This window comes from Mustela nigripes, chromosome 1 (assembly GCF_022355385.1).
Source record: "Mustela nigripes isolate SB6536 chromosome 1, MUSNIG.SB6536, whole genome shotgun sequence".
Taxonomy (NCBI): Eukaryota; Metazoa; Chordata; class Mammalia; order Carnivora; family Mustelidae; genus Mustela; species Mustela nigripes.
Window position 1 is genome coordinate 49,493,033 of NC_081557.1, and position 22,914 is coordinate 49,515,946.

General features: G+C 38.3%; 1 protein-coding gene across 3 annotated transcripts in view; it reads right to left on the minus strand.

The window, feature by feature from the left end:
- The window catches only part of FAM168A (family with sequence similarity 168 member A), a 199,050-nt gene that overhangs the window by 170,820 nt on the left and 5,316 nt on the right, over nt 1-22,914 (minus strand). The window contains exon 1 of one of the 3 annotated variants that reach the window (XM_059410320.1): nt 17,990-18,021. The exons of the other annotated variants lie outside the window; for them this stretch is intronic. The gene's annotated coding sequence lies outside the window, so the exon portion shown is untranslated. Of the gene's footprint in view, nt 1-17,989; nt 18,022-22,914 lie in introns of those variants that run through there. 3 annotated transcript variants of the gene reach the window in all.

The window sequence follows — 22,914 nt, forward strand, 5'->3', positions numbered from 1 at the left end:
TAAATGAAGCAAAACCAGTTTCTTCCCAAGGACATGGAAGGAGGTTATTCACGGAACTAGTTACTATTAGGATGTTCACATCAAAGCCACACTGTTTATATGCAGGACAGATGAGCCAATACACTTCAGTCTGTAACTCTGGCCATGTAACATCACCTTTACTACAGTATCTGTTTCAAAACTGCCAAAATAAGAAAATACCTTCCAAAGGAAAAAGAGTGTTTTGTGCAAAAAGTAGAGAAACCTATGTTCTAGTCTCAGGTTCTCCATTTTCAAACTATATAACCTTGGATAAATTAACTGACTTCCCTGGGCTTCTAGTTCCTTCTCTGTAATATAGGAGAGAAGGAGGATAGAGCAGATGATGATATCTTCCAGGCCTAGGAAGTTCCAGAGTTTTAAAATATTCTAATGATATACTACTGAGCTAGCCTACTATTATTTTAATGTCAATATTTCAATGTTAAAAAGAGAAGTCACAAGATAGCATCACTTTAATTTATTTAAGATGCAAACTTAAAGTAGTACTGGAAAACTAATTTGCCACTATCATATCTTCTTCATAGAAATACACAGAAAAGAAAAGGCAGGAAAAGAAAAGAAAAAAGAAAGAACCTGACAAGGCAAACAAAAGTGTCCAGAACAATTAAATCCACACAACACCAAGAAAATCGCTTCTTCAAGCGACTTAAGAGAGAGATTGCAATCTCTCTCTCACATGAAGACTCTGCTATAGACAGTGACCATATACTGGTTTAACGATATTAAATGTCGCTATAATTACTATATTTTATTATTATTTACTATAATATATTACTGTATTAGTTACTGTAATTCTCAAACACAAATAGCGGCCAAGAATGAAGCACAGGAGAAAGCATAAGACCAAAGTAAACTAGCAATTTTAACACTATCACTCTTTAATAATAATAATAGGCAGCAAAAATTCTTGCAATCATGGATGCAGCAACCTCTACAGAAAATGTGCTCTGTGCCAAGTACGAGAAAAAGAGACACTCTCTTTTTCATGTGCACACATGTGCAGACACAAACACACACACACACACACACACACACACACAGTGTTGTCCTATCTACGCTGGAGAAGTTCTCACAGTCTACCTACCAGGGAATTTTGTTCCTTGAATTTAAAAAAGAAAGGAACACAGAAAGTTTTTTTTTTTTTTTTAAGATTTATTTATTTATTTGAAAGAGAGAGAGAAAGCATGCACACAAGCACAGGGCGGAGGGGCCAAGGGAGAGAGAAGTCCAAACAGCCTGACTCTGCACTGAGTGCAGAGCCCAACGTAGGCCTCGATCTCATGACCCTGAGATCATGACCTGAGCCAAAACCAAGAGTGAGACGCTTAAACTGACTGTGTCACTCCGGCATCCCCAGAAATATTTTTTTAGGACTGCCTCTTATCTTCATTTAGTCCAAATAAGGGAATCTATTTTCCATATCTAAAAAGATTACTCTGCATTCCTAAGAAAATAGACATGTAGCTCTAACCAACAGCAATAGCATGACTGAGGGGAAAAAATGCAGGAGTCCAGAGTCAGGAGATGTGAGATTCAGAATCCAGAGTCTGACACACAGCAAGTGTATAACCTGTACAATTAATTCACTTCACTTTTTCCCCACCTATAACATGGATGCAGCAACACACCTGCTTCACAGAGGTTTAAGGCTCAAGTAAGACAGTGCGCACACTTTTACATATACCTTTTACATATACACTTTTTACAAATGCCTATATATTCTTACAAGCTGTTTCTAGGAAAATATAGTGCAGGGGTTAAGGACATAGATTCTATAGTCAGACCACTTGAGGGTTTTTGTTTGTTTGTTTTTAAGGAGATAGAAGTTTATTGAATATAGTGCAGGGGAGGAATGGACAGGACTGCAGAGGAGAGACTGTTTGCCCAGACTGTTTTGAGTTCTAAACACCGGTGCATCCCTTTGTTAATTGTGAGACTGAGCACATTATTTCCTCTCCCTGAGTTTCAGTTTTTTCTTCAATAAAATGGGAATAATGAGGATTAAAATAACTACTGCACTTGGCACAATGCCTGACATACACCAACGTGTTAGCTCACATCATCATCAGTAGATATGCGTTGAATACAGTGAATGCAAAGATGAAAAAATACATGGTCTTGCCCCAAAGAGCTATCGGTTTAGTGCAAGTAAAGGTAAGTAAAAAGAAAAATATTACATAACATAAAATACTTAACAAAGAAATAATTATGCAAATATCAGTTGACATTATTATATATTATATAAGTAGTTAATATGATAAAATAAATCTCACTGATTCTGAATGGGGCCTATGGAAATCCATCTCCCACCTAATCATGGCAACACCTTCATACCAGCAGAACAGAAGTCTAAATGTGTTTTTATAATCAGATAAAATGAAGACTTTGAAACTATCCTGTTCAATACTCTACCCCAATACCCAACAAAAAAGGCAATGATCCATACAACATAATGCAGTGACTTGTAGTAAAGAAAAACTGACAAGCCTCTGAAAGAAAAAAGAATAAAACTGGTGCAGCACCAAAAGCCAGGGCTTTCTTCATATGAAAGTATCTTTAACTCAGACACTGCAACATTCAGACACATCAATAATTAAACACATTAAAATTTTTGGTTGAGGGTGCCTGGGTGGCTCAGTGGGTTAAGCCGCTGCCTTCGGCTCAGGTCATGATCCCGGGGTCCTGGGATCGAGTCCCGCATCGGGCTCTCTGCTCAGCAGGGAGCCTGCTTCCCTCTCTCTCTCTCTGCCTGCCTCTCTGTCTACGTGTAATCTCTGTCTGTCAAATAAACAAATAAAATCTTTAAAAAAAAAATAAATAAATAAATAAAATAAAATTTTTGGTTGATGTTCCACTTAGGAAAAATATCACCTGCATTACTGAAACCCTGGAAACAGAACTAATTTTCAGGGAAGAAATAACCTGAATACGACTACATAAAATTAAGCTTTCCAGTCTGTGAAAAGAGATCCCCCACTTGCCAGCCACCTGCACCTCTTTTAAATGAAAATATGCCAACATGCTCACCTGAGAGCCACCAATCGCTTTATGTGCAATAAGCACAAGATTTGCTTGGAACTTGTCTCCAAACATGTACATACTTAGCTGTGGGGGGTGGGGAGGATAGGGAGAGCTAGGAATGAAACAAAACCTATTTTAACTTCTGTACATATTCCTAGAAGATTTAAAACTGGGATTTCAACTTGAGTGTCCTCATGACAGAGACTACAGCCGTTACCACCATCCTTACTCTTTCAACCAATTCTCCACACAGTGCCCAATGTTCTAAGTTTTCTTAATCAAGGAGTCTCCACCTTCCTTGCTCTACAGATCAAGATTAGAACAAGATCCAAACCTCATCTCTGGCTCTTCTCCAAATCCTCTTGGCTGGCCTCACAGTTGTACTCCCACCCCACCCCATTCTTACCTCCACCATCCAGTAACATTCATTCACCCAATACTTCCTCTGCTCAGGGACCTCATTCTGGCCTCTTCTCTTCAACTACCCCAAGACTAACATAAAACTCCTTTTTGTAGTTCAAGTGAAATTTAAAATTCCTCTCTTCAAACGGTAGTGAATTCTTACTAAGCCCCACCTAAACTATGAAAGTCACATAATTACTATCTTACCTAGCATTCTTAAATTTTTTTTTTAATTTTATTCATTTATTTGAGAGAGAGGGAAAGAGAAAGAGCTGGGGGCGGTGGGGGGAGAGGCAGAGGGAGAGGCAGACCCTTTGCTGAGCAGGGGAATGGATGTAGGATTGTATCCCAGAACACTGCCATCATGACCTAAGCCAAAGGCAGATACTCAAGGGAATGAGCCACCCAGGCACGCTGCATTTTTTAATTTAAAAGGCACTGTCCCATCTATTATCTCATTTGATCATCACAACAGATGAGAAGGTCAGATAGTATTATCCCTATCCCAAGTCTTAGCCAGAGAAAGTCAGTTGTCCCAAGAAACTCAGTAAGCAGCAAGGATGGAACTTCAACAATTTTGTATGATCACAAATTCAATTTCCTTACCACATATGCACTCACTCTTTTGACCAGAGTGTAAACAACAAACAAATTACCTAGTTTGGGCAGGAAGTTCCTCAAGAAAAATGAACTCTGTCAATCTAACAGCATCAACATAAAATATAACACAGTGGCACTAGAAGTCGGACAGCTTTTAATAAATCCTACAGCCAATAATAACAGAAACATCAAATTAGTCCAAGAGTTAGTCTAAAAGAAGAAAAGCTTCTTCTAAACATAGCTTCCACTATGTTACAGGCATATACTTGGCACTATCACATACATTAACACTACTATTCCTGGTAAATGGGTACGCTATCCCTATTTTGCAGATAAGCAAAATGAGGCTTAGCCAAAGGCTAAGCGTTAGCCAACGTGGGTTAAGAGATTTACCCAAGATCACCCAAGAAGTGGCAGTGGCAAGATTTAAAAACCCAGTCCCCAGGGTGCCTGGGTGGCTCAGTTGGTTAAATCACCCACTGTTGATTTCAGGTCAGGTCATGATCTCAGGGTTGTGAAATCGAGTCCCAAGTAGGGCTCCAAGCCCAGTTTAAGAGTCTCTTTCTCCCTATGTCCCTCCCCTACCTCTCTCTCTAAAAAAATTAAAAATAAAAATACAGTCCCCAAACTCCAAATCTGAGGCTATCTGCAGACATTATACTATGCTTTGGTACTTTTCAAAGCATTCTTAATCAGTGTTATGTTTGGAAGGCCTTTAACTTTGGTTAAGATAATCAAAATACTCCAGGTACCTTACCGTTGTCATACAAGGTTAGAAGACAGGAAGAACAATTATATATATATATAATTGTTCATATATATATATATGTATATATATATATCTGAATCTGATGGTTGGTACTAATTCATGTATATCACTGAGCCAATTGTTACAATATCTAGGAGTTTAACAAAAACTTAAAGGTCACTTCAGAATGTCTTATACTATAATTAAAACCTAGCACGAATTCTGAATCTGGTAAACTGCCTGCCACCTATTAGCTGAGAAACCTGAATTTGGTTACTTCTCCAAATTTAAGTTTCTGTTTATGTGAAACAGAAACAATACCACCTCTCAGGGTTCTAATTACAATTTAGAGATAGTGTATTTAAAACACCTAGGGGCAATGTCTAGACTGTGGTAGCTATTATCATCCTCTGCCCTCTGTGGATGTATTTCCAGCAAAAACATGTAGATGAAAATTAAAAATTCAAACAGATGATTTTCCAAAACGAATGAGATGTCTGATAGTGTGGAAAATACATATTCAGACAATTTAAATTTTTTATTTTCATTCAGATACTTTGGGATTCAATACACAAAACCTTAAAAAAAAAAAATCCAGATGACAATCAAAACCAAATTCAGCTATTTTTCTCTAAATCCCTAAGCAGAATTTCTTCGCTGTTCAGAAGATCCTCTAGTTACCTAGTAACCACCTGCCAGCCCCAGACTAAAGAAAATTGGCTCTGCGCTGGGCTAATTACTCAACCAGCCTGAACAATCTAAAACGAAGTCTAGAATAAAGGGAATTGTCAGCCAGAATGTTGGTGAAATTATCCACAACAGGAGACCTGAGAATCCAAATACCACCGGGCAGTTATTTCCATGAGAATAAAATCACAATTTATGAGCCCTGCAAATTATACCATTATTAAAACAAACATCCCATTGAGGCTATGGCTATCAGATAAATGGCTTTATTGTCCCCATTGTTTCATCCACTGCAGCAAAGAGGTACAAACTGAATGAGCAGTTACCAGAAGCAGCAATTTCTAGGAAATTACAATGCAGACCTCCATCTTAAAGTTCCCTTTGTGTTGGGCTGTAAACGCTCTGAAGGGGAAAAGGGGAACAGAGAATCAACTCTTCTCCACCGCCCCCAAACTCAAAGATCCTGACAACTTTACAAGCAGAACACACCAGTCCCCCAACTCGGACCGCCCCCCACCCCCTCCCCAATAGGTCATTCCTGGCCTCGCCCAGGAGGAAGAATCTGAACTAAGCAAATCCACTTTATTCACTGAGAAACATTTAAACAATTCTCTAACCCAAATAAACACAAACAGAAAAGACAAGAAAATGGCCCCAGTTTCCCTGACTCCCACAATACAAAGTATCTGTAGCTACAGCAATGAGAATTAATGAGAAAGTACAAAAGCATGGCATTGGCTCTTCCCATTATTAGATTAAAAAAAAAAAAATCCCTTTACAATAATGGCTAGCATCATAAACTTCCAACTTCATTTCTAGACTTAAATGAGAAATCTGAGACATTAGCTAACAGACATCCTGGGCCAAACTGCATCAAGGAATGAGGAAGGCAAAACTAATCCTTTCAGTAATAGCTCACTTGAACTCCACAAATCTACTAATTTTGGAAATGGAAGGAAAGAAACTAGCTTCAGAGGGCATCTGCTATACTCCAATCATGACATATTCATTATTTATAATCCTCACAACAACCCTCTGAGGCAGACTAGATACCCTTTATTGACAGGTGAGAATTTCAGGCTCACAGAAATTAAATAACTTGCCTAAGGTCACACAGCTATTAACATAATACTTGAATTTAAGTTCCTCTGACTTTAAATTCTAAGTACTTTTAACCTTTGGTTTTTGCTTTTTTGTACTAGTGGTAAAACCTAATAAAATACAGTTTTTGAAAACAAAAACAAAAACAAAACTAGTAAGACATCATGTTTAAATGCTACCTGACATTTTACGAAGTTCTAATAATGCAAAGCAGTCATGGGATGATACATAAAATGAAGACTTTCATCATACAATTCATTTTCAAAATTCTTTAATCCTCTCAACAAATTTGTGGTATGATCCTTCCCAACTTAATATGTGAGAAAATTTTGCGTCAGGCTCAGAAAGATTTTATGATTTGCCCAAGGCAGCCTGGAAACTAAAACTCAGAACTCTGACTGTAAGTTCATTGGTCACGCAGCTTTATCACAATGCCAGACTTAAACATAGGCATCAAAAATTCAACAATCTGGGGCACCTGGGTGGCTCAGTGGGTTGGGCCTCTGCCTTCGGCTCGGGTCATGGTCTCGGGGTCCTGGGATCGAGCCCGGTATCGGGCTCTCTGCTCACTGGGGGGCCTGCTTCCTTCTCTCTCTCTCTATGCCTGCCTCTCTGCCTACTTGTGATCTCTGTCAAATAAATAAATAAATAAAATCTTTAAAAAAAAAAGAATTCAAAAATCTTTTGTGGAGTTGCTTATTTATGAAGAACATCTGTTCATAATTAATAGCATGTGGAACACTGGGCATGGGGGAGGAAAGGACAGAGTACCAAAAGCCCTTTAGGGCCTCAAGCGGCCCAAATCTAAATGTTCCTATTAAAAGCTCATTCAATGGGAGGGAATGATAGGGTTTAAGGTGATAGAAAAGCATTTTAGAGCTCTGAACTCCTAAGTGTACTCTGGACCACTAACTGAAAGCTGGCTGGTGATACCGACTTCCAGTGACTGAAGGCTGCTATGTGTCAGACACCATGCCAGGCTTTCTACACACCATTCCTATCTTCCTCATGGTCTTCTGAACAGATGATAGAATTCCTATTTTACAGATGAGTAAACTAGGCTGATTTCTCCAAAGATGCCCAACCAGTACAGTGGCAGACTAGGAATGTGAATCCTGATTGGACTGACTTTTAGACCATCTTTAACTATAGTAACCGAAAGCAGATCAATGGTTGTTTGGATGGAGGATCAGAGGGCAGAAGGAAGAGGTTACAGAGGGATGCCAGAAACTTTGGGAGGTGATGGATATATTCATCTGAACTGTGATGGTTTCACAGGTATACATACACCAAAACTTAGCAAACTATATTAAACTTCTGTCACTCGCTGTCAATTTTACTTCAGGAAAGCTGTTTCGGAGGGGAAAAAATATACACTGTTCTTTTTAGCAACCACCAACCACTTTTTACTAACCAGAATATCTGCCTTTAAACTGTGTTTGCTCATAGGGAAGCTAGGCCAAGGAATTCTTTCCCTAACAATTTAGTTTGAAGTTTATGTAAACTATTAGTAAAACATGACCGAAAGAAAGTTTTAAGTATCCAAGAGTAACAGATTTTTTCCAAGCACTCGACAGCATCTCATAATACATTTCCAATAAATGTAATATTAATTACAAAGCATAGCCTAGTAAAAGGATAAAGAGTGAAGGCTTTGGCATTACTTAACCTGGACTAAATCCCATCTTTGGTTCTTACAAGTAAATCTAGTCAGGTTGCTGAATCTCTATCCAGCTCTTTACTTACAAAATGAAAGTAATAATAACAACCTTTCTTTGTTGAATTTATTAACTATATGCCCAACACCAAACTAAACACTTTCTCTAATTATCTCATTTAATCCTAATAACTATATACTGCAAATACCACTATATTCCCTCAAAGACAGATAAAATGAGTTACAGAAAGATTAAGTAACTTTGAAGGTCACAAAACCAGTAAGTGCCACAGCTGGTAAACTCACCTTGCAAAATTATTCAGCATAATAAATTTGAAGAAGGAAGTAAAATACTAGTAGTATTAGTACAATATAAATGACAAAAAGCTCCCTCTATTCTGTAAAGCAAGGTTCTCTACAAAAGTCTATTGTATTAAAAGGAAAAATATTTTTAAATATTCTACAAATTATGAGGAAAATGTAATTCTGAAACATTAAAATCCAAAGCTGGCACAGAGGTAAGAAAGGACCTCTTTCCACTTTGGTTTATTGCCATCCAAGCCACTCAGAACCACATTCGGTATTTTTTCAGTGACCACACTGTAAGTATCTTCAGCAGTATCTTCCCTAATATCACAGAACCAAAGTTTTGTGGATGCTAGACTTAAAAGCCTTTGCCCTAATTCATGATGCCAATAGTGTTAGTACTTAAGAAAATGACATCTAGGGGTGCCTGGGTGGCTCAGTGGGTTAAGCCGCTGCCTTCAGCTCAGGTCATGATCTCAGGGTCCTGGGATCGAGTCCCGCATCGGGCGCTCTGCTCGGCAGGGAGCCTGCTTCCTTCCCTTCCTCTCTCTCTGCCTGCCTCTCTGCCTACTTGTGATCTCTCGCTGTCAAATAAATAAATAAAATCTTTAAAAAAAAAAAAAAAGAAAGAAAATGACATCTACAAACTAATATACCCAGTCTTTTTTTCACTTATTTCTAGACTGGATAAGAAAACTGATGCTCCAATCTGTCAAAATACTATTATCACTGAATAAAAAACAAAAACCAAGATACAATATTTGTGTTTAACATTTATGAAGTTCTTTCTCATGTCTTAAATGATTATTCATGATTACTAACATTATTATTGATATTATTACTGATAATAATTATTGACATGATTATTCTCACTTTAGAGGGTAAACACCCTGAAATTCAGAGTACTTTAACAACTTTCCCCAAGTCAGAGAGCTAGTAAGTAGCTGAGCTGGAGTTCAATCTAGGTTTTCTGACTCTACATCTAGAATCTTCCACATACCAAACCCATTCCTCCTCAGATATAAGCTCAGGTGTCTACTCCTCCAAGAACTCTTCCCTGAAAAAGGTACTAACACCTCCCTCTTTGCTAGTTATTTTATAGCATCTATAAAACACTGAATGTAATGTATTTGTTTATACCTTTTCCCTTGCACCAGGGAGCCCCTTGGAGACAGAGACCACATCCTACTCATCTCATCAGAACCCACGTAGCACATGGGGTGCCTGGGTGGCTCAGCTGGTTAAGCGTCTGACTCTTAATCTCAGCTCAAGTCTTGATCCAGGGTCATAAGCTCAACCCTTAGAAGAAATTAAAGAAAAGGAAAGGGAAAAGGAAAAAGAAAAAGAGCAAAAAATAGGAGAAGGAAAGAAAGAAAAAAACTTTCCTAGCACAGAGTGTAACACCCATGTTAACTAAATGAATGCATCCATAAATGATTATTTTTATCCGCTACTAAGACTTTAGTTAGCAAAACCTTTTTTGTTTTTTTTGTTTTTTTTTTTTTGAAGCCATAATTTAAATCACCTGTCAGGAACCACTAAGGGCTTAACAAGATAGTCATAAAACCCCACATTTCCTGAAGTCTCAGTCATCCCACCACCATGACTGATAAATCAAATCCTATATTTAGGGTCAAAAAATCAAATGCACAAGCTAAGTCCTGATAAAATTTAGTTTTGTGGCATTTGTTTTATGTTACCTAAAAGTTAAAATTGACCCAAAGGTTAGTAAAGAGGAAACTTGGAAGCACAGAAAAGAACCAAGAGTTAGAAAAGCAATCAAAAGGTCCCAACTTCTTCATTTACCAATAATACCTTGACTCATTTCAAGTGAGAATCTAGGATCTACCACAAATCAAGTTCTGAGAATCTACATGTCTACTGTGAATGGCTCCACTGATCCCACCGCGGACAAAGAATAGCAGGAGAGTGGACTGAAGCGTAGCAGAGACAAGACTTGGGGGAGGGGGATCAGAAAAGCCATTCTACAAAAACTAAGCCTAGAACAATATGGAGTAAATGCAGTCAGTTGGGAAATTACAGCTGCTAACAGACTAGACAGAAACTATGGATTCACTCAACAAGATCTTACTGATGTCGGAGTTCCAAAAATGGGTCCTTGAGAAAAAAGGTGATCAGATAAAATCCCTGCTCCCTGCAAGTGGAGGAAATCAATAGATAATAAATACACAATTACAATCAGAGCAAACCAGAGATAGGGTACCCAATCCCAACCTGGGAAAAATCAAGGAAAGCTTTCTAGAAAAGGTTAACTCCTAAGCTAAGTCTTAAAGTCCAAGTAGGAGTTAGGTCAATTAAGATTTACAAAGAGATGGGCGCCTGGGTGGCTTAGTGGGTTAAGCCGCTGCCTTCGGCTCAGGTCATGATCTCAGGGTCCTGGGATCGAGTCCCGCATCGGGCTCTCTGCTCAGCAGGGAGCCTGCTTCCCTCTCTCTCTCTCTCTGCCTGCCTCTCCATCTACTTGTGATTTCTCTCTGTCAAATAAATAAATAAAATCTTTAAAAAAAAAAAAAAAAGATTTACAAAGAGATTAGGGACCCGTGGGTGGCTCAGTCTGTTAAACCTCTGCCTTTAGCTCAGGTCATGATCCCAGGATCCTGGGATCGAGTCCCACATCAGGCTCCTTGCTCAGTGGGAAGCCTCCTCTGTTTGTCTCTGCCGGCTTGTGCACGTGCGTGCATCCTCTCTCAATCTCTCTCTCTCTCTCTCTGACAAATAAATAAATAAATAAATAAAATCTTAAAAAAAAAAAATTTACGAAGAGATGTCCAGGCCCAAAGAAGAACGTGTTCAAAGACACTGAAACAAGAGGCATGGCACATCTGGAGAACTGAAAACACAGCACAGTGTACATTTCATTAGTATTAGTGATAAAATGTCTAACACAGGAGGAGAGGCAAACAATGACAGTCAAGAGGGAGACAGGGAGATGTTATTTAACAAACTGTCTTATATGTATTAGGGAACCTAGACCTCATCTCAAAGGTTTTAAGTGTTCAAGGGTTTCACGCTAACTCCCATCTAGGAGACAGTGTACTTACACTGATACTTCACTGAAGGGGTGTCGGGCTTTCAGATATGTTCATTTAGAACAGGTAAGTTTTCCTCTCCGTAACTCCATAGCTTGACCAAAATGTACTGTCTAAGCCATAAGTCCCAAAAAGATGGATACTACCATCACCATAAATAAATGCAGAAAAATATATAAAACATTTGCCTCTTTGGTTCTGGGTACTATAGAAAAATACTGCATCTTCTCACTGATGACTGGTTAGAAAAAATTTAGAAAGGGGTATTTGTCACATTCACGGACATTTTTTTTTTTTTAAGATTTTATTTATTTATTTGACAGACAGAGATTACAAGTAGGCAGAGAGGCAGGCAGAGAGAGAGGGAGAAGCAGGCTCCCCGCTGAGCAGAGAGCCCGATTCGGAGCTTGATCCCAGGACCCTGGGATCATGACCTGAGCCGAAGGCAGAGGCTTTAACCTACTGAGCCACCCAGGCGCCCCTCACTGACATTTTTAAATTAGAAAAAATTATCAACCTCTGTGAACTCTCCAGGACAATCCAACTTATTTCATTTAGACTACAAAGTTTAAAAAGTTGATGGAGAGTTAAAGGTCATCATATCTGCTCTGCTCTGGCTCACCAAGAAATTCAGACAAAACAGCGCAAATTAAAGCTTCATTGCCAGGAAGACCAAGCAAACTACAAACAGAAAACAAATCCCAAAATACAAAACCCAATAATATAAATGCTTTAGGGGCACCTAGGCTGGCTCAGTCAGTGGAATATATGTGACTCTTGATCTTGGGGTTGTGAGTACAAGACATACATTGGGTGTAGAGATTACTTAAAATTTTTTTTTCATCTTTAAAAAATGCTTTAAAAATCAAAACACTGTTCCAGTAAGTCATATTAAATCCTATACTTCATTCTAGAAGGATAATATGAATAGCAGCTAGCATTTATTGAGTAATTAATATATGATAAACATGGTATTAAGATTTTATATGAATTACTTCATTCAATCCTCATAACTACCAGGAATTATCTACTAATATTATCGCCCTTCTATTTTCTTCTTAATTTTATTTATTTATTTGAGAGAGAGAGTGTGTGAGAGCACAAGCAGGGGGAGCAGCAGAGGGAAAGGGAGAAGGAGGTTCCCTGCTGAGCAGGGACCACCTCCTCCCCCCAATGTAGGGCTCATCCCAGGACCCTGGGATCATGACCTGAGCCAAAGGCAGATGTTTAACTGCCTACGCCACCCAGGCACCCCTGCCCTTCTCCTTTTAATGATTAAAAAAACAAGGCACAGAAAATGAAGTAACATGCCCAAGACCTCACAGCTAGTAAGGGGGAAAGCAAGAGCAAAATAGATGTATTACCTATTTCTGAAGAGATCAATAACAATGCAAGGAACGTTCCTATTATATCTCTTCGATTCCTAAATATCCAAATTAAATAATTTTATAGAGCTTATCACCAAGAAGGTTGACCCTTTCCCCCACAGCAAATGGTGACCAGACCGTAGAGGGCAAATTTTGTGGCATCAATATCAATCTACACAGTAGCCCAGAGGGATCAGGTTACTACATCTTACTCTGTGGATGTTTTTTTTTTTTTTTAAGATTTTATTTATTTATTTGTCAGAGAGAGAGGGAGAGCACAACCAGGGGAGTGGCAGAGGGAGCAGCAAACTCCCCACTGAGCAGGGAGCCTGAAGCAAAGCTCTGTCCCAGGACCCTGGGATCATGACCTGAGACAAAGGCAAATGCTTAACCGACTGAGCCACCTAGGCGCCCCCTACATCCTCCTCTGTAAAAACTGGTTCACTCATTTATCAGACTCATTTGTTTTTTGTTTTTTTTTTAAAGATTGTGCAATTAAGTTCCAAGCTGAACTAGCTTTTTTTATGAAACACCATTTTTACTTGAAAGAACAACTGGCAGACAAACTATGATTATTCAGACTTCCATGTTCAGCAGACACTTTTTCAAAAATGAACAATGTGAGTCTCACTTCATGGAAAACAACTGTCACTATTTCTTGCCAATGCTAAAATTTGAGCTCTGAAGCAAAAATTAGAAAAGACTTGTCTGATAAGATTGGTGGAAATAGGGGCACCTGGGTGGCTCAGTGGGTTAAGCCTCTGCCTTCCGCTCAGGTCATGATCTCAGGGTCTTGGGATCAAGCCCCTTGTCGGGCTCTCTGCTCAGCAGGGAGCCTGCTTCCCTCTCTCTTTTTGCCTGCCTCTCTGCCTACTTGTGATCTCTCTCTCTCTGTCAAATAAATAAGTAAAATCTTTAAAAAATTTTAAAAAAAGATTGGTGGAAATATAAACCAATGTGATTTTTTTGACATTATGTATTAGAATGCATCAACATTTAGAAGGTCTGCATAATTCAGTAAACCAGTATTTTCCAAATGACCAATGCATGATGCTACAAAATCATGCACAGGTAGATCACTCAAAGTACAAAACAAATTGATGATTTTAATGTAATACAACATGAAAAGCTCACTGATACAGTTTCAGATTCTATAACATAATGGACCTTTAAGAAACTAACAGTTGTCAAGTCTTGGTGTAGTATCAAAAAGTAATATCCACAATTACCTAAAAAGGCAATTAAAACAGTCCTTCCGGGGCGCCTGGTTGGCTGAGTGGGTTAAAGCCTCTGCCTTCGGCTCAGGTCATGGTCCAGGGTCCTGGGATCAAGCCCCTCATCAGGCTCTCTGCTCGGTAGGGAGCCTGCTTTCCCCCCTCCCTCTCTGTCTATCTCTCTGTCTACTTGTGATCTCTGTCAAATAAATAAATAAAATCTTAAAAAAAAAAATAGTTCTTCCTCTTCTAGCCACATTACCTATGTGGGACTAGATTTTCTTAATATATTACATACAAAACAATCAACTGCAAAACATTTAATGTAGAAGCAGATATATATCCAGTCAGGTGTCAACTATACTCCAATTAAAAATAATAAATAAATTAAATGTGTGTGTGTGTGTGTGTGTTCAGATGGTAAAAAGACTGGAAAAATATAAAATATTATCCTTCTGACTTGGAATAATATAGTTACTTTCATAAAAATATCCAATTATTTAATGTATTTGATATTTTTAAGTAAGTTAATACTTTTTAAATTTCAGGGGTTTGGGGGCACCTGGGTGGCTCAGTGGGTTAAAGCCTCTGCCTTCAGCTCAGGTCATGATCCCTGAGTCCTGGGATCGAGCCCCACATTGGTCTCTCTGCTTAGTAGAGAGCCTGCTTCCTCCTCTCTCTCCTCTCTCTCTCTCTCTGCCTACCTCTCTGCCTACTTGTGATCTCTGTCAAATAAATAAATAAAATCTTTAAAAATAAAATAAAATAAATTTCAGGGGTGTTTTTTTTTTTTTTTTGTAATCTCTACACCCAATATGGAGCTCGAACTCACAACCCCAAGATCAAGAGTATCATGTTCTTCCAACTGAGACAGCCAGGTGCCCCCAGTTTTAATCTTTAATACAGCAAAATTTATAGATAAAACCCACAAATGAAGACCACAAATTTGTAGTCTTCAATAATTAGCAAGAGTGAAGATACTAAAATGCTTGAGAACTACTGCTAATATGTCAATGAGCATAAACAATCTATTGTTATACACAAAAATGTAAATAAATCACAGTGAGTGTAAAAAGCCAGTCATATCTTATGAACGTTCAAATAGGCAAAAATAATCTATGGTATTAGAAGTCAGAATATTGGTTATCTTGGAGAAAGGGGAAACGTTCCTTTTCTTTTCTTTTTCTTTTCTTTTTTTTTTTTTTAATTTATTTATTCATCAGAGTGAGAGAGCAAGAAAAAGAGAGAGTGTATACAAGCAGGGGGAGCAGCAGGCAGAGAAAACACAGCAGGCTCTCCGCTGAGCAAGGAGCCTGATGTGGGGCTCCATCCCAGGATCTTGGGATCATGACCTGAGCCAAAGGCAGATGCCCAACTGACTGAGCCACCCAGGCATCCCATGTTCCCTTTCTTGATCTGAGTGCTGGTTATACTTTCTGTGCACCTTTTTCTATATAGGTTACATACATCTCAATACAATTTATTTTTTTAATTCCAGTATAATTAACATGCAGTATTATATTAGTTTCAGGTGTATAATATAGTGATGCAACAATTCTATACACTACTTAGTGCTCATGATAATAAATATACTCTTAATCCCCTTCACCTGTTTCACTCCCCCCATACAACTTCTTTTTAATTTATACATTCTATATAAACATACACACATACACAACCAACCTTAGATTCATCTACAAAAATTCTGTTAGCACTGGTTGGGGTGGAACTGGGGCATGTCTTTTCATCTTTCCTTTTTTTAAACAGCTCCTCCAGTGATTCTAATGTGTAGCCAAATACTTACCACTCATCTAAGTAGACTAAAAAATACTGACCTCAGAGTTTAAAACTATAGAGTTTAAAACTACAGAGGACTTTGGAACAAGGCAGATTGGATTTTTAATACATGCTCTCTTCTCTTCCTGGCTATGTAACCAAATGCAAGCTACTTTATCCCTACAAGCCACAGTTGCTCCAGTTTCCTCTTCTGTAAAATAGGCACAATGCCCTATAAAGGGTAAATGTGACAATTAAATTATAAAAGGGAAAGAAAATACCCAGCACGTTACCTACTACAAATACTCAAGTTTTAGGTCCCTTTTATCTTTGCATCTCCATCCCTACTAGTCCTAAAGCCAGTCAAATTACCCTTGAGTCTTGATTTCTTCATCCTTAAGGAAAATAATTCAACATGACACACCTATGCACTACAGGTCAAGTAAAATACAAAAATTATGTTTGCAGGGGCATGGGGGTGGCTCAGCCTGTTACGCATCTACCTTCGGTTCAGGTCATGATCCCAGAGTCCTGGGATCAAGCCCCACATGGGGCTCCCTGCTCTGCAGGAAGCCTGCTTCTCCCTCTCCCACTCCCCCTGCTTGTGTTCCTTCTCTCTCTGTGTCAAAAAATAAATAAAATCTTTAAAGAAATAAAATAAAATTACATTTGCAGAAATATAAGTATATTTACAGACAGATTTTTGCTATAAATTTAAAATAAAAGAAGAAGGACAAATTAGAAAACTATGATATGTGGGGCACCTGGGTGGTTCAGTCAGTTGAATGTCCAGCTCTTGGTTTCACTTCAGGTCATGATCTTGGGGTGGTGACACCAAGCCCCATGTAGGATTTCTTACTCAGAGCAGAGTCCACTGGAGATTCTCTCTCTCCCTCTGCCTCTTCCCTATGCCCCTCTCCCAATTCAAAGAAGCACATACTCTCTCTAATAATAAATAAAATCTTAAAAAAAAAAACTAGGCTATGTGAAAAAATGATAAAACAAAGGCTAGAAAATATGAGCATCAGCAGAAACAGTTAAGCTTGAAGGACATGATCAGAAAGCAAATAAAGATCATAATCTTGAGTCAGTCAGAGATTGAAATTTACTGTAAAAAATTTATCAGCCACAATTCCTTAAAAATCTTCATATCTGGGGTGTATGGGTGGCTCAGTCAGTTGAACATCTAACTCTTGATTTCAGCTCAGGTCACAATCTCAGGGTCATGGGATTCAGTTCCTTGCTCAGTAGAGAGTATGCTGGTGATTCTCTCTCTCCCCCTCTCCTCACCATGCTCTTGGCTCACATTCTCTCTCGAATAAATAAACAGGGGCGCCTGGGTGGCTCAGTTGGTTAGGCATCTGTCTCCAGCTCAGATCATGATCCCTGGTCCTGGGATCAAGTACTGTCAGGATCCCTGCTCAGTGGGGAGTCTACTTCTCCCTCTCCCTCTGCCCCTATCTCCCCCACCACTTAATGCTCTCTCTCAGTTAAATAAATAAAATATTTTTTAAAATAACAAAAAAAAAATATTTAAAAAGAAAATGTCCATATCTAAGAAAAAAACACAATCTATATCGTCATAAAAATAGGCATATTCCGACAGGACCCAGATATCTGATTAAAGAGGGAGGAAGGGGAGTTGTATAGGAGCTTTATAAACCAAAGTGTTCTTACAACATCTTCATACAAAGATCAATGGCCCATTTAGTAAAATGTCCAGCTTTTAGATAAACAGCATGGTAGTCTGACCAAAAAATTCCTGTATAATTGTTCTCTACACTAAAGATATGTATAATTACCCAAGGCACTAAATTTTATAATAAATAAAACAAGGGGCGCCTGGATGGCTTAGTCATTAAGCATCTGCCTTCGGCTCAGGTCATGATCCTAGGGTCCTGGGATTGAGCCCCAACATCAGGCTCTCTGCTCTCCACTGTCTCTCTCTCTCTGTCAAATAAATAAATAAAATCTTTTAAAAATAATAATAATAAATAAAACAAGAAATATGACCTTACCTTAATCTCTTTGATCTTCAATATTCTACAACTTAAAAGTTTGATTTCTGATAGCCTGTGAGTTAAGAATGAAACATAAGAGGAGAAAAGAGGAAGAGCAGGAAGAAGATGGGAAGGAAAAGGAGGAAAAGGAAAAGAAGAAGAAATAATATAGACTGCATGTGACCCACAAAGCCTAAAATTTTTAGTGAAAGCATTTACCAACTCCTGAATATACCCTCTTACTATTTCTACTTCTGAACCTTGTGCTACACACCATCATCACCACTAAACCCTTTATCAATCCAATTAAATTCTAAATTCCATTCTAAACAAATTAAAAAACCACATTGGAAAAAATACCATCTCACTCCTAAGTAGAATCTCATAGTACTGGCTTATTATCTGTCCTTACTAGGTTCAGTACAAAAACTACTCACTCGCTACTTGGGATGCACCCTCCAGGAGCGAAAACTATGACGAAGACAGGAGTCCCTGCCATCAAGACACTTCGAGTTAACTGAAGTAGCAAACAAAAACAGTTCACTTACATAACAGAGTATTATGACAGAAGCAGGCATTGGATGACTCCTGGAACAAAATGGGGCAGTTGGGGCAATCTTAAGGGTTCTGAAAGGTTTCTTAGGAGAGATGCACCCAACCCCCAGGAAAAATGGCACGAACAAAGGTCTGAAATTGCAAGGTGTCTGTAGGAACTACATGCTACTCAGTATTATCAGCCATAGGAAGAGTACAGGTAGGAGAAGTACACAAGAACAGGTCACAAAAGGCCTAATAGGTTATGCTAAGGAGCTAGCATAGAAGTCCTAATAGTCATGCTAAGGAGCTTAGACTTTAGAGCCAATAAAAGATTTCAGCAAAAGAATGATGTAGACATATACCTCTACTGGATACATTCTAGCTGCTGAGTGAAAGGTTTACTAGATGGGTAATACAGAAACCAGTTAGGAGACTATTGTACTTGTCCAGGTGGGATCAGGGTCTGAACTAAGGTGGTAATTAGGAAAGGAAAGGAAAGATGAATTTCAGAAATACTTAGGAAGACTTCTTTTTGGGCTGTGAGAGATAAGGGAGAAGACTAAGGGCACAAGAATATGCAATGGGGAAAAGGCTGTCTCTTCAACAAACGGTGCTGGGAAAACTAGACAGCTACATACAAAAGAATGAAACTGGGCCACTTTCTTGCAGCATACACAAAAATAAACTCAAAATGGATAAGGACTTAAATGTGAGACCTACAACCTTAAAAATTCTAGAAGAGAGCAGAAGTAGTAATTTCTCTGATATGGGCCATAGTGAGATTTTTCTAGAAATGTCTTCTGAGGCAAGGGAAATAAAAGCAAAAACAAACTACCGGGACTAAATCAAGATAAAAAGCTTCTGCACAGTAAAGGAAACAAAAGACAATCTACTGAACGGGAAATGACAGTTGCAAATGATATACTCAATAAATGATTAGTTTCCAAAATATATATAAAGAACTTATACAACATCAAAAAATAATAATAATCCAATTTAAAAACAGACATTTCTCCAAGGACATACAGATGGCCAACAGATACATGAAAAAATGCTCAACATCATTAATCATCAGGGAAATGCAAATCAAAACCACAATGAGGTATCACCTCACACCTGCCACGCAAGAAACAAGTGTTGGCAAGGATGTGGAGGAAAAGGAACACTTGCGCACTGTTGGTGGGAATGCAAACTGGTGTAGTCACTGTGGAAAACAGTATGGAGGTTTCTCAAAGAGTTAAAAATAGAACTACTCAATGATGCAGTAATTCCACTACTGAGTATTTACCCAAAGAATACAAAAACACAAATTCAAAAGGATACATGCAGCCCTATGTTTATTGCAGCATTAGTTACAACAGCCAAATTATGGAAGCAGTCCAGGTGTCTGTCAACAGATGAATGGATAAAGAAGATGTGGTATATATACACAGTGGAATATTACTCAGCCATAAAAAAACTGCCATTTGCTACAACATGGATGGATCTAGAAGGTGCAACGCTAAGTGAAATAAGTCAGGGAAAGACAAATACCATACAATTCCACTCACCTGTGGAATTTAAGAACAAAACAAAATAAAAAAAGAAATAAACCAAAAAAAGACTCTTAACTATGGAAAACAAGCAAATGATTAACGGGGGGGGGGGGGGGAAGGTGAAAAGAAAAGGGGGTTAAGAGTACACTTATCATGATGAGCAATGAGTAACAGGAAGAACTGTTGAATCACTGTATTGTACACCTGAAACTAACATAACACTGTATGTTAATGATATTGGAATTAAACTAAAAAAAAAAAAAAAAAAAAAAAGACATGGCACAGATTCATTAGCCTGTATGATTAGATGGAGTGCATTTAAGTTACAAAACTACAGAAAGAGACGATTTTAACTTTTTGTTTGGGGAGGGATACAGAATGGAAGAGATTAGAAGTGGACAGGAAAATGAACTATGTTTCAGACCTACTGAATCTGAGGTAAATCTAAATGGATATATGTAGATAGCCAAAAGCCAGTAACATTTACAAGTCTGGAGCTCAGCAGAGAGCTCCAAGCTAGAGATATTTCATTAGCATATGGGTAGCCATTAAAGCCAACAGAATGGGCAAGACTACTTAAGGAAAGAATCTTAAAAAGTTCAATGAGGGGCACCTGGGTGGCTCAGTGGGTTAACATCTCTGCCATTGGCTCAGGTCATGAACCCAGGGTCCTGGGATCAAGCCCCACATTGGGCTCTCTGCTCAGTGGGGAGCCTGCTTCCACCCCCCTCTCTCTGCCTACTTGTGCTCTCTGTCAAATAAATAAATAAAATATTAAAAAAAAAAAAAAGTCCAGTGAGCCAAGGAACCAACCCTAAGGAATATCAACATTTACTAAGAGAGCAAAAACAATAAAGATTTCTTCTTAAATACCAGCTAGTTTCAATAGCTTCAAAAATCTCTTCTTGCTATGGAAAGAACAACACTGGAAAGAACAAAAACCAAAAAACGTATTCATTAGTATAACTTGTCTAATAGACAAAGTAAAGATTAAGAAATTCAGTAGAAGAGGGCTTTCCAGGTAAAAGAAATAGAATACAGAAAGAACAGGAGCATGACAGCACAGTATATTTGGGGATTTGCTTATTTGGTCTTACAGTAGGTATGCATGTTAGAAAGGCCTTAAAAAGGGGTACAGACCAAGGCCTACAAGAACACTGGGAGGGAACAATCAAGATTGTGGTTTGACTTCATGAACCTTTCTTAAGCTCTCCTTCGCAACACATCCAAATCTCCTTCAAGTCTCACCTCAAGCATTAACTCCTTCAAGCACCTCTCTCTTCCCTGCTCCCCCTAGCAGATCAGGCCACAACCACCACCATCCTCCCTGCCCCTTGTTCATGCCCCCACTATAGCACTTATCCTACTAAGCTATGCTATGGCAATGTGTGGCATGTCCATCTTCCAAAAAAAACTGACTATAAATTCCTTAAGAGCAGGGAAATTTAATTTTTGTATGCCATATTTCCAGCACTTCTTCACTGCCATCTAATAATAACTCAGTATGTTATCTGTTGGACAGATGTCTTAAACATATCTGCCGCAGACAAGACTACTAGCTCTTTGGCCTTGGAATGTACTGCAGTTGTGGATTTAGGTTTTTGTTCTGCTTTACTTGTGATAATATTAAAATAATGTAAAATGAGTGTGAGGAGATACAGCCCAGGAAAACACTGAATAACAAAAGAACAGCCTACAGAAAAATTTAAACAATTCATAAATTTAAACAATTCAAAAGTAAAATAAAAATAATAGTCATAGCTACCATATTAAGTACCAATTATACGTGTGCCAGTCAAGGTTCCAGGTTCTCTGTCCTTCTTACCTCGTTTAACCCATAGGACAAATCAACAATGGAGTATTATCTCCCTTCTGCACATGCACAGATAATTTACCTCACTTTACTACCCTATCTTGTTAATAAGTTACAGGTAGAAAACTGAGTTTTGTCAGGAAAATGAAGAGCAAACATTGTATACTGCATTCTCCACTTTAATACAGCCTCAATTATTTCATTTTGAGATGGCAGCACAGTTATAGCAGAACCATGTCCCATAAATTAACCAGGAGAAAGTCTTCTAGCCCCTTCTCTGCCCCAACAATTTTCAAGTCTCAAGGGAGAAATTGTGAACTGTCCATATACTCCTGCCTCCAAGAAGAACCTTTCAGAAAAGTAATAAACCAAACATAACAAGCTTTGTACCTCTGCATGGGGATTTCAATTTTGAGGGGGAAAAAAAAAACCCTAACATTTATATAATCCTTTATAGTTTAAAAGGTATTTTCACATTTATTATCTCATTTGAAACCCATTTTACAGATAAGTAAACTGAAGCTCCAACAGACTATTAATGAATTTGGATTTCTATCTCTTAGACAAAAAATTCTCGGTGTTTATGTTGCTAAATTCTGGTATGTATAAGTGATGACTTCCTATTCATGGTTCTCTCTGTACATCAGATGACAGACCCTCCTGGACAAACAGGAAAGGATCAATGTACTAGGCACAAAAAAAACGCACAAAAATTCTGACCCAAAGAGTTAAGTAACTTATCAAAGTATGAAATGAAGTGCTAAGGTGATAAAACAAAGAATTAGTATTTAGTAAATAAAGAACTGTCAATGAGGTAAAAGCTCTAAGAAAGTACTGTTTCACAGCTCACAAAGGCTGCTATTTACCCCCTCCCATTCCTATTTCCAAGTATGATTGACCCACATCTGGATAATCTGATTAGCCATAAATGCAAACTGGCTTCCTCGTGCTATCTAGACTATGCCTGTGTGTGTGTATGTATGTGTACACATACATCGACTGATATGTGTATTTATTTTTTTATTTACACATACATATAAATAAGTATTGATAATGGG